Raw genomic sequence first — 12,736 nt, 5'->3', positions numbered from 1 at the left:
TGACTGTGATGGAGCACAGGCAGGACACTTGGACCAGGTTTGCGCCTTTGGAAGAGTTACCTTCAGTGTCAAGGTCATAGAGTTCCATTCACAGTATAAGGTGCCATGAGGAGCATGGAGACAGTCACAGATGGTTGTCAATGTAGTATGAAGGGTAGGCCGGGCATTGCGAACGGTCATCACTCAATCTGAAAGACAGTTGTTCCTGAGCTTCACATTGGCAGTTCCTGCAAGCTGTTGATGCTGTACCACAAAGTGCATATCTTGTTTTGCTGAGTGCCATTGGCAGTCAGCGTGGGGCAAAGAGTCGGGTTCGATTGAACTTTGTGCTGACGGATGGTGCAAGCAGCAAGATCTCTGTGTGAACTGGCCCATTCACAAAGAGCTGACAACTTCAGAATGTCTACTTTTCTTTGGATAGAAGCTCAACTAAGGTCACACCATGGGTCCAGGACCTGAGGGGCACATTTTGGGGTCAGGAACCCAATCCAGTTTTTGGCCAGCAGGGCTCAGCCAGGTCCAGTTTCAGGTCCAGGCAGCAGGTCAGCTGGACTATTACAGGGAGCCTCTGCCAATTGTTACCAGTCTGTTGACCCTTGAAGTCTCTTCGGTGTAAGATGAAGTGTAAAGGTCTATTCTTCCTTCTCAGCAAGCAGGACAGCAGGCTATAGTGCCACAAAGTAGCAGGGCAGCAGAGTTCCAGTCCTTTTGCCAACAAAAAAAGCAGCACAGTGGTCGTTCTTCTGTGGCATCCACAGGTCCAGGAGTGTACTAAAAGGTTGGGTATAAGCGTCCAAAATTATAATCAGGTGCCCATTTTGAAGTAGAAGAATTTTCTAGAGAATTCCATTTCAGGTCCTTCAAGCTTCCTGCCTCCCCTGCCTTGTCTCCAAGCTAGCTTTGTGAACAATGAAGTGGAGACAAGTCCTTTGTGTGAATCCATGGCATAGCCTATTTTGTTGTAAGTGGGGTTATGTCCAGCTCTTACTCCTCCATCCTGCCAGTTGATGACCCTTCCAGGCACACCTAATCCTTCTATTGTGTGGCTGTCTTGAAGGAATAAATACAGTCTAACTGCAAATACCATCAATCATGTGAACCAGGAACAGGCTGCAAGTACCCAATAGTTAGTGCAGGAAAATGCCAACTTTTTAAAAGTGGTATTTTCAAAATTGTAACTTAAAGTCTGAATCTACCATTAAAGATGATTTCAATTACAGTTTCTCAGGCACCAAACATGAAAGGTTTCAGTCAAATTTTTGCATTTATTAATTGTAATAAGTTTACCCAATAATATTCCATGGGGAGTTAGGCCGACAGGAGTGAAAAATGAATTAGGAGATTTTCTCTAGCAGTGCATGTAAAACTTAAAAGGGCATGTTCAACTTTTTAAATACAGATCACCTTGCTGTCTGGGCTTTGTAGAGCTTACGATACGGGTAACTTATGTGTATTAAAAAGGAAAGTTTGGGCCAGGCAAGAGGTTTATCTTTTCAGGTCAAAATGGCAGCTTAAACACACAGGCTACAATGAGGGCATGAGACATGTTTATAGAGCTATATAAGTGGATGGCACAATTATTGCTGAAGGCCCACTAGTAACATTTAATTAACCGGCCCGGGTATATGTAGTACCACTTCACCAGGGACTTACAAGTAAATTAAATATGTCCATTGGGTGTAGGCCAATGTTACCATGTTTAAATGAGAGAGCACAAGCGCTTTAGCACTAGTTAACAGTGGTGAAGTGTGCAGAATCAGAAGTTCAGTAGAAATGAGTCAGCAGATACAGGAGGCTGAAAAGAGAAAAACTGGGATAAAACATGCCAAGCATGTCAGGTTTAACCGGTAGGGGAAGATGCCATTGCCTGAGAGAGCTTTGATGAAGGATGATGGAACAACATCATGTTCATAAGATTTGGCTTTGGGGGAGTTCAGTATGTCAGCAAGATAGGGCTTTGAAGGCTGACCATTATGGCATTCTATGTAAAGGGGAGGGTTTAAGAATTGATAAAGGCTTGGTGTTGTTGAGGTGCTGTTGACTCTTTTGTATTTTGTCATAAAATATTAGGTTGATGGCATTGCACTTTTCTATGGAGTGAGGAGGAGGTAGATCTGACAGACTGTCTAGAACAGTGTTCTGCTTGTGTTGATGGCTTCATTGGTGGTGTTGGTATAGTTATTTGATTTGATGATGTGATGACCTGCCTGTGTGTTGAGGGGAGGGGCTTCATTATCATTATCAATTAATCATTGAGAGGTCTGTTTTTCCTTTATTTTCATTACTGTTTGTGGATGGATCATTTATTGTCAGCAAAATCTTCAGAGTACCAGGGTGCTAAAGGATATGGCTTGCACTTGTGTGTTGTGAGTGGGGCCCGGAAGTTGCTTTTTGTTTAGAAGGGTATTGTTTTGCATGTGAAGTTGATAAAGTGAGAGAAGAGTTTAAGCATTAAGTTGTCTATTGAGAAGTCTTTGAAGGATCTGAAGGTTTGGTCTTCTCTTTTGTGTTGGCCTTGGTTAGTTGGTAGGACATGAAGTATGGAGTAAGGGATGGCAAAGTGGTTAGTCTAGTCCAGAGGTATGAGTAGCTTGCAGTGGATTGTTGGTGATGTTAAGATTAGCTTGAGGATTTGGCCGTTGGAGTGTGTTGTAAGTGTGATATGCTGTACCACGTTGAGTGTACTGATGAGGAGCTGGTGGTGCGATCCATTTTTGTATACTGTAGTAGCCAGTGGGTGGGGGGGTTGACTCCTGGATTCTCCCTAACTAATGGGTAAAAGATTTCCAGGGACAACCCTGCCTACTTTTGCAGCACATTCTGTTTTCCTTACTGCAAACTAGCCCAGGGAGTACTATTCCAAGTCTTCTGAGAGGAATCCAAGATGGCACAGCCCTTCTACCCTGTTGGGGTATGTGGGCCACCCAGGGCTAAGTTTATGGAAACGAGCAGTCCTCTCCTCCTAAGCTATACCAAACTGGCCTTTGGACCAGCCACCGACCCTCTGGCCTGGTATCTAAGCGACAATAGAGGGCCTAAAGAACAATGGTCTTTCCTTTCTTGGTTAATCCTTTACATTGAGGCAGGCCTCACCTTTGCGCATTTCAAATAATATAAAATCCTGAATCCTTTTCCTGGGCTGAAAGGTATTGCATACCGCACCCCAGCCCATTCTATCACAGGCATTAGCCATTGTCTCTACTCTGGGAGCAGTTTCACACATCATTAAGAGCAAGTACTTGTAGAGGTAGCGGCCGGCAGGCTAATGAAAGTTAGGTTCAGTAGCTTTAGGCACAGAAAATGTAACTTTCTAAAATGTACTTTTCCTACATATTGATACAAAAAATTGTTTCACCATGGAATTATATATTTTTTTAAGTATTTAAAATTGAGGTTGAACCATTTCTTTAGCATATTCTAAACCTAATATAGCAGAATTAATATATTAACCTGCACTGTAGTTTTTCTCATAGGACAGCAATATCCTTCCACAGTACAAACAGCTTCTGGAGGTTTATCTCTTGAAGGTCATGCCAATACTACATTTTTACATGCCCCACTTTTAAATACTAAGCATCCTATCTTGTAGGCCGCAAGGCTTACATAAGGGTGGGTTATTTATCTATAAAAGGGAGGCTTTTCCCCATCAAAAGGGTTTTTTTAACAGGTCAGACTGTAGGTTTACCTTCAGCTGCCAGTCTGCAATGCTAGCCCTGAAGCCTAGTTTTCCTTGTCACATAAGTGTGTACTTTATTTCACAGGTGTCATTTAAATCCCCATGCCATGAATGTCGTTTCTACACCACGTATGATTGCCTAATAGGAGATTCAGATATGCCAATCAGGGATTAGCCAATTTGTACATGTTTTTGGGATCAGAGCACGTGCACTGATCGCTGGGCAACAGTGCTCCACTATGTATACTATAAAAATGAGCAATAACATTCAGAAAAAAATAGGGTTGTTCACACAAAATGCATCTTCTCAAAACGGAGCTGCACACTTATCTATTATATACATACATATGTTGTTGCTGCACGCAAAGTAGATGAGAATGAGATATAGGGCATTATAGGTAGGGGGAAACAGAAGGGGGATGATACCCACAGTGAGTCCCTAGTGGCAGAATGCACTGGCTCAAATGAAGCTGGTGGAGCAATACATTATTACATGGGAGGTGGAGTCAAAGGAGGGAGAAAGGAACCTGCAGTAACCCCATGAGGGCCATTGTCAATTGCCCAGCTTCATCTAGATGAAATGCCAATGAAGCTGGGCAAAGTCAAATACATTACAGACCACTCAGAACCTACCATGATCATCCAGTAGGAGCAGTAATGGAGCCCCCAGAGGAAAATAAGATATTTCACCCACCATCTAATCCGTTCTTTTATATATGAGCATGCTGTGTCTCTTTCTCCAAGCCACTCCCACTGAATGCCTATCTCTACCACTCTTGGCCTTGTAAATGCATTTTTAAATTTAAGCTGTTATTGCCAAACCCAATAATGCAGCCAGCCATCTAAGAGAATTTTATTTGATATACTACTAATATGGTTGTGATATTATATGTAGGTGCAACAGGAAGCCTATCTACTATGTATATAAAACAATGTTTAGTTATAATTTAACAATATATTAGATTTAGGAGTCTCAGGGAGTGGAGCTCCTGCAACTTCCCCTTTCTCTATCTGACCTCTTTCTCATACACAATTGCTCCTCATGCACTTGAGCCCTTTCCCTCTGCATCTTCTTTCCCTTTGTCTCTGTCTCTTGCCATCTCTTTCTCTTGGGTGCTTGTGCTCTTAGCCACAGCACCCAATCTCTCGCTTTTGCTTCATCCTATGTTATTATTACCCCATCGCCACTGTCTCAGCATTCCTCCTTCTGGCCTGCCTTTCTGACACTGGGTACTGCGGCAGCATACTGAGTCTCTTTCTCCTTACCCATCCCCTACATCTCTCCCACTTCATGCCACTCTCTACTGTTCTTGGCCTTGACAATCCACTTGTAAAATTAAGCTGATATTGCCAAAGCAAATAATGCCACCAGCTATCTTAGAGAATTTCATTTGATATACTACTAAGATGGCTATCATGTTGCTTGTAGGTACAACATGGTGTCAAACTGCGTTGTATAGAAACTGTTTAGCTATCTTTCAACATTATGGGCCTCATTCTAAGTCTGGCGGGCGGCGGAGGCCGCCCGCCAGACTTCCCCCCTCCAGAATACCGCACCGCGGTCGGAAGGCCGCCCGCCAGCCCAGTGTAAAACTCCCTTCCCACGAGGACGCCGGCTCAGAATTGAGCCGGCGGAGTGGGAAGGTGCGACGGGTGCAGTTGTACCCGTCGCGAATTTCACTGTCTGCAATGCAGTCAGTGAAATTCTTTGTGGGGCCCTCTTACGGGGGCCCCTGCAGTGCCCATGCCTTTGGCATGGGCACTGCAGGGGCCCCCAGGGGCCCCACGACAACCCATACCGCCATCCTGTTCCTGGCGGGAGAACCGCCAGGAACAGGATGGCGGCATGGGCTGTCAGAAGGATTCTATGGGCAGCGGAAAACCGGCGGGAGACTGCCGGTTTTCCACTTCTGACCGCGGCAAAACCGTCGCGGTCAGAATGCCCTGCGGGGCACCGCCAGCCTGTTGGCGGTGCTCCCGCCGACCCTGGCCCCGGCGGTTCCTTACCGCCGGGGTCAGAATCAGGCCCTATATGTTTTTACGGTGGCAGCTGCCAAATACGGAGAGTGGTGGGGCAGGAAAAAGGGTGCATGCACATCAACTTAATCTAAATATTAATTTAGTAACTTTGGAGAGTGGTGGAGAAGTCTGCATGCATGTCTGCTAAATCTAAGATGCCTATGTTAAAAATAAATAAAATAAAGATTCACTTACCTTGCTTGCTGCACAGCCTGTCCTCTTTGCTCTGGTGTTCTTCTCTCCTCTCCAGGCTCCGTGCGGGCACCAGCCAATTCCCTTAACCAATCTTGGTGCTGCTCTCATGTTGGTTAGCAGCACCGGGATTGGAGGCAGCATACTGTCTCTGCATTTAAAGTGTGCATGTCTGGCACAAGACAGGCAGCCAAAGTGACATGCGCAATTTATACTTACATGGAGAAGCAGAAAACCACTCCTGCTAGCTGCTGCCATTCAGTAGGCCCCGCCCATCCTGACACTTGGTTTGGGATGGGGTTGATGAAAAATAAATGGTAATAAAATAACTTTATTATCATTTTATTTTTCATCTGTGGGACTTTGCTGGGGTGTAGTTTAGTAGTGGGGTGACGCTCCTCCACTCAAATGGATGAGCTGCTGCTACATTTATACTTCCAAGAAGGCTGCCCTGACGTGACAGACAAAATGGATCAAGATTTTTATACTTCTGGATACCACATTGTATTCACAAGCAACTTAGGGGCATATGTATGAGAGGTTTGCACCACTGTTGCAGCAAACGTTTTGATACATTAGGGGTTCAAGCACTATTCCAAATTTTGTTTGTTTTGATTTGCATTGTCTAAAAGCTGCACCTCAAGCAGCTGTGCCACACAGAAAGTAATATATGCAAGGTAGGGGTTCCCCCACAAAAAGTCACAGAGAACTAACACAGTGATATTTATAGCTTTGGCAATGTGTGACACATCATATGAATATGACATACAAAGCCTCAAATGCACCAAAATGTCTGTGCATTGCTAACCCACGCATAGGAAAGGATGCTGTGGCTGTGCTGTATATAAACCTGCAACTGCAGTCATTCTGCTACTATGAGTAACAAGAGGACCACCACCAATAAATAGGGTGCGAAAGAGGAGTGAGTGTGGTTTCTGCCACAAAATCTCTCTCATCAACCCCAGGGATGATGAGGTGGTAATATTCTATTGGCTCAGGAGGCAGTTCATTGAAGAATTGCTGCAGAAGACAGGGCCAAGTCTATGTCACCCACTGCCTAATCCACCAACATTCCTCTCAAGGCAAAAATTATGATTTTACTACACATGCTGCCCTCTGGGTCCTTCCAGGTCACAACAGCAAAAGTTGCAGGAATATCCCAGGCATCTATTTCTGCTTTTTTGCTCATGGTCCTAGATGCTAATATTCGCCTGACACCTCAGTATCTCCCCTTCCCAAAGACACAACAATAACAGCTGGAGACCAAGCAAGATTTCAAAGCCATTACAGGATTTTCACATGTCTTGGGGGCTATGGACTGCATATGTGTGCAATTGGTCCCCCTAGATAAAACACCACACCTGTACAGCAATCAGAAACACACATATTCTATCAACACCCAAGCTATTGTGGATCAGCTTGGGAGGTTCACCAATGTGCTAGCACATGATGCATACATCTTCAGGCACAGCATCATGAATGAGCACTTGCCAAATGAGCGATATTGGATTGGCCCACTTATTGGCAAGTAAATCCACTCTGTACAATACACCAAGTAAAATGTAAACATGTATGACAGAATAGCTATATCTGTGTCTGTTGATGGAGCTTGGGCCAACTGTACGAGAGGTGTGCCTCAAACTTGCGCCATGCATCTTGGTACATGTGTAATACAATTCCATAACCCTGATGTGTCAAGACACACAAAGCAACTTTGGTGATTTCTATGACAAAGCATGTAGGCCAAATGCAACCCTGTGCAAAATTATGTGTTGCATCACTGTGTGAAAAGGATATGTCTGATGTGTGCTGTGTTGGTGTTTCCATTAAACTGTCATGGTTGATGACATCTGTCATCCATACTAAACAAGGGAAACCTGGGAATGTGTCACAAATAGTGCCCCCCAGCTGATATGTAAGAAGGATAAATGACTGTAGTCCCTGATGTCACTACTGCTTACAATGTGTGCTTCATTCTGTGGTACAGATACATAGTTGACTATGGGGGTCATTCTGACCCGGGCGGGCGGCGGGCGCTGCCCGCCTGGCGGGAACCGCCAAATGCCTGCTCTGCGGTCAGAAGACCGCAGAGGCCATTCTGACTTTCCCACTGGGCCGGCGCGCGCCCGCCAAGGGAGCACCCGCCGGCCCAGCGGGAAAGGCCCTGCAACACAGAGGCCGGCTCCGAATGGAGCCGGCGGTGTTGCAGGGGTGCGACGGGTGCAGTTGCACCCGTCGCGATTTTCACTGTCTGCTAAGCAGACAGTGAAAATCATGCTGGGGCCCTGTTAGGGGGCCCCTGCACTGCCCATGCCAATGCCAATGGCATGGGCAGTGCAGGGGCCCCCAGGGGCCCCACGACACCCGTTCCCGCCATCCTGTTCCTGGCAGTCAAAACCGCCAGAAACAGGCTGGCGGGAAGGGGGTCGGAATCCCCATGGCGGAGCTGCTTGCAGCGCCGCCATGGAGGTTCAGCCCAGCCAGGGGAAATCCGGCGGGAAACCGCCGGATCCCCTTTTCTGACCGCGGCTTTACCGCCGCAGTCAGAATGGGCACTGAAGCACCGCCAGCCTGTTGGCGGTGCTTCTGTTGCCCGCGGCCCTGGCGGTCTTAGACCGCCAGGGTCGGAATGACCACCTATGTCTCTAAGGGTTATGTATGTGCAGGAATACTGCATGAAGAATAATCTGCATGCAATACAGGAACCTTGTATCATGGTTCAATTGTGTGCCACTGCAGGGTGAAAGGACAGGAAAGTGCTGTTTTACCAAAATACTGTGCAATATTGCCCATTCCAAGTGACTCAGTGCAGTGTAGATAGGTGACTTTATACACTGCATTGTGTCACTTTACAACATGTCTGACCCCTAGTTTCATGTGCACATTGTGGGAACAACGTACAGCAACATGTTGCTAAGGATTTCACAAACTGACATTCCTACACTACTCTGTCAATATCAATAGCTACAGAACATCTGTGAGCAGTAACGTGTCACCTCACTCTGTATGAAAGAACAGAACCACATCATGTGTACTGGTTAAGGAATCAAGTCAAAAACCATGTGTATGCCAGAAAAGCCCACATTAGTACAAAGGCTACACAACAGATAATTGTGAGATGAGTGTCTTCTCAATGGTTTAGACACTCTTGGGATTAGTCAAATGTCCACATTTGAATGACATGATATTAGATACTGTGGTAATGAATATGTATGTCACACATACAAGTAAACTTGTATGTTGTCCAAAGTTATAAACTAACACTAGGAGTAGTAAATTCAAAGTTCATGTGTGACATGAAATTTAAGTGTAGGCCCCAGAAAGGTTCAAAATTCTATATTGTGTAACTTTATGACACCAGCAGTGCAAAACAGATACATGTCTCACCCATGCTGACAGGGTGGGTACAAACATGTAAATAGGGATTCGGCCACATTGACATATGTTAGCAATGTGATGAGTCACCAGTTTTGTGCTCTAAGTGGCCCAAATGAAATGCATATATTTACTACAGTGTGAAACTCACAGAGTCCAACACAATACTGTGACAAATGTCAGACATGAGTCATAAACAAGATTAAAATTCAATCTGCTAAAGGTATTACAGTGTACCCAGGATACCAATGTCAAAATGCAGTGGTGACAGCAATGATGACAGAGCTAAGGCCTAGAAGTGCACATTCCCCTACAAGTTAGAGTCATTCACATACAATTTGAAAACTAACGTATTGTTTGTAGATTTTTAGTATATAAGCACTTCTAAATACATCAGTGTGTCCCACATAAAGATGGCCCAAACTATAACACATATGTGTCAGTCAAAGTACACCATGACAACTTCTTAGTGAAAGACAATAGCTGAAGTTTGACAAAAAATTGGATGACAATATATTGTACATGTCTAAACTACACCACTTGTATGCAGCAAAATCACATGTGAAAGTAAGTTAACTATTAAACGGTTGTGTCAATGTCATGTAGGCCACCCACAAACTCAGTGGTTTTACACGAACATATGTATTTGTGAGTGTCTAACATGTTAGCCATATCACTACCTTCCTTGGGTGAACCAAATGTTGAAAGAAATTGGATCAATAATTTATCACTTTATACTTATAGTGAATACACATAACATGGAGTGAGGACGATCCTCTGTAACTACCTATCACAGTAAGCTACTGGAGAAACATGAAAGTCAGGACGTAGAAGTGTCCAAAGTATCAATCTCTCTTCATCATTTGCTATTACACAGAGAACTGGAAGATATAAATGTAAACCTATGTCAAACTGTATATGTAATACATATTGTGAAATACTGTGACAAACGTGTATAAGTTTATCAATACACATAACACACATGGACAGGAATGTTGCTGAAACAAAGAGCAAAATCATTAGCACATTCCCATACTGACCGGCACTATACTACAATCAGGCACTGGTTAAGGCCCACAATATCGGGAGGCGTGCATATGGTGTGCTTGAGTCCAGGTTTAGATGCCTGGACATGTCAGGGTACAGATTGATATACTCGCACCTTATGGTCTGCATGATCATATTAGTCTGTGTGATCCTCCATAGCATCTGAGTAATATCCTGTGGGACATCGACCGAGATGAGCAGGAGCAGTGGAGGACTATGAGCATAACATAGGGGTGATACAGCACATAGTGGCTGGTAGTCGGCAACACAGCCACATAGAGTAAATTTTCTTTGCTTGAAAACTTGAATTTTGAGGGAAAAATGCTAAAATGTTAAATGTTCAACATGAAAATAAATGTTTGTATCGAATAGTTTTGTATGCTTTTATAACACACTCAGAGTAAACATCAAGGCACACATCAACTAGAACTAGGGCTCAACATGTTACAATCATGTCATCAGACCCATTGAGTAGCATGGGGTCATGCCTCTCAATAATCCTTTCCATCCAAACAGAAATGCAGCGTGATGCAGTGTGGTGCATTAAAGGGATGGGCAGGCATGTCACATTACCAAAACAAAATTGATCATAAGTTTCCACATGTACGTAAGCAGTGCTGAGCCTCTCAGCTAACAGTCTTGCTGTGTTTTTCATCAGCAAAGTATGTTACAGATGCCACTCAGTGTAATTTGGAACACAAATCAACAAATATCATACCTGAGACAAACCTCACATTGTAGTGTGTTTCACCAATGCTGTAGCATGCGCAGTGGCAGCACCTTGCAGGAACTAATGTTGTTGCACACCATCACAGGTAATCAGTGACAGTTGTCGTGGACTGAGGCCAAGTGCCATGTGAACATGTATAACCATTACTTGTAAAGAATGCATACATGCATATGTGGCCATCCTCAAAACACAGAGCACGTGACCCAATTCCTGGCAACATCGTTACACATACCGCATCATGCAACTATAGGCAAATCACACATTTGTCAAGCATTGCTCAGCAATGCAATGAGGAACAAAGGCTTGTAATACAACAACATGAGCAGCTGACAGTGTACAGTTAGTAAATAGCCAGGGAGGTATGTCATTTGAGATGTTTTTTGCAAGCCTCACCACTCCTGAAGGATAAAGAGATGTCAACAGTGTGATTTTTCAATGTATGTGTACACACACTAACTTATTGTATATGGTGTGATGGAGGAATTTGGATAAAAACTTACCTCTTCATGGCAAGAGTAGTTTACCCCTGCTCTGAGTCTAGAAGTGCATAGTTGAAGGGATCACAAATCCTGCATTACCCCAAAGGAAAAATGTGAGTTGAGTGTGTGCCATTACATAGGCCTTTGTCAGAGATGCTGGCTTTTTTAACGAGGATGACAGTAAAAAAATCTTACCTCAGAGTATATTTACTGCTACCAATTTTGTCAGGAGTAAGACACAGAGCACGTGAGTTTGCCCTCATAATGCTCTTTTAACATCAGTTTTGGACACTACCATGTGACCCTGGTTCACTAGAGGGAGGCGTAATGGCTCACTGCAATGTAATTTTCACAGGTGATTAGTGACAAGATATATTTATGAATTTTGATTTAACGGATAATGATCTTCAATGCAATTATGCAAATATAATTTCTTTTAAGAGATTATTTTGCTAAAAGTGTAAATATCTTTAGTTTAGGTTTAAATTATGTTCCAAAGTTCTGTTGCTGCAGTCTGCCACACGTAACAAAGGTAAAAAACTGTCAGGCCCACCACCCTCACCGCTACACCATCAATACACCACCCTCCAAATTATGACCCTCGAATCACCACAGCAGACATTCAACAGAAGTCAGACATTGGTGGTGCACACCGCCGCATCGGAATTGGGCACCAAATACTACTTCAAGCCAACATTGGCCAGATCAAAAAGCCACACCCATGCATATACACACTCCCTACACACCCACCAACAGCACTATAAAACACCCCCACATAACCCACAATCCTTTGCAAACACGAAAAGACTGCTACACCTTGTCAGGCCAATCCCTTAGAGAACTGCTCACACACACCACATCTACCTATACATCCATCATGTATCACACACCCTACCACAACACTGAACACCCACTACACAACACACACAATACACAATAGGCATGTCTCCACAAAAGCACCCCCTTTTCACAGATGAGGAGTTGTGGGTGATGGTGGAGGAAATTATCTGAGTAGAGCCACAGCTGTTTGGTGCACAGGTCCAGCAGATCTCCATTGCCAGGATGATGGCACTATGGCGGAGGATCGTGGACAGGGTGAATATCCACGCACAAGGGACGACATCTGAAAGAGGTGGCACGACCTATGGGAGAAGGTGTGTTCCATTGCATCAAGTCACCAGGTTGCCATCATGAGGCCTGGCGGTGGACCCCCACCTT

This window comes from Pleurodeles waltl, chromosome 3_1 (assembly GCF_031143425.1).
Source record: "Pleurodeles waltl isolate 20211129_DDA chromosome 3_1, aPleWal1.hap1.20221129, whole genome shotgun sequence".
Lineage (NCBI taxonomy): Eukaryota > Metazoa > Chordata > Amphibia > Caudata > Salamandridae > Pleurodeles > Pleurodeles waltl.
The sequence above is the reverse complement of the archived record's forward strand: the minus strand, read 5'-3'. Positions refer to the sequence as shown.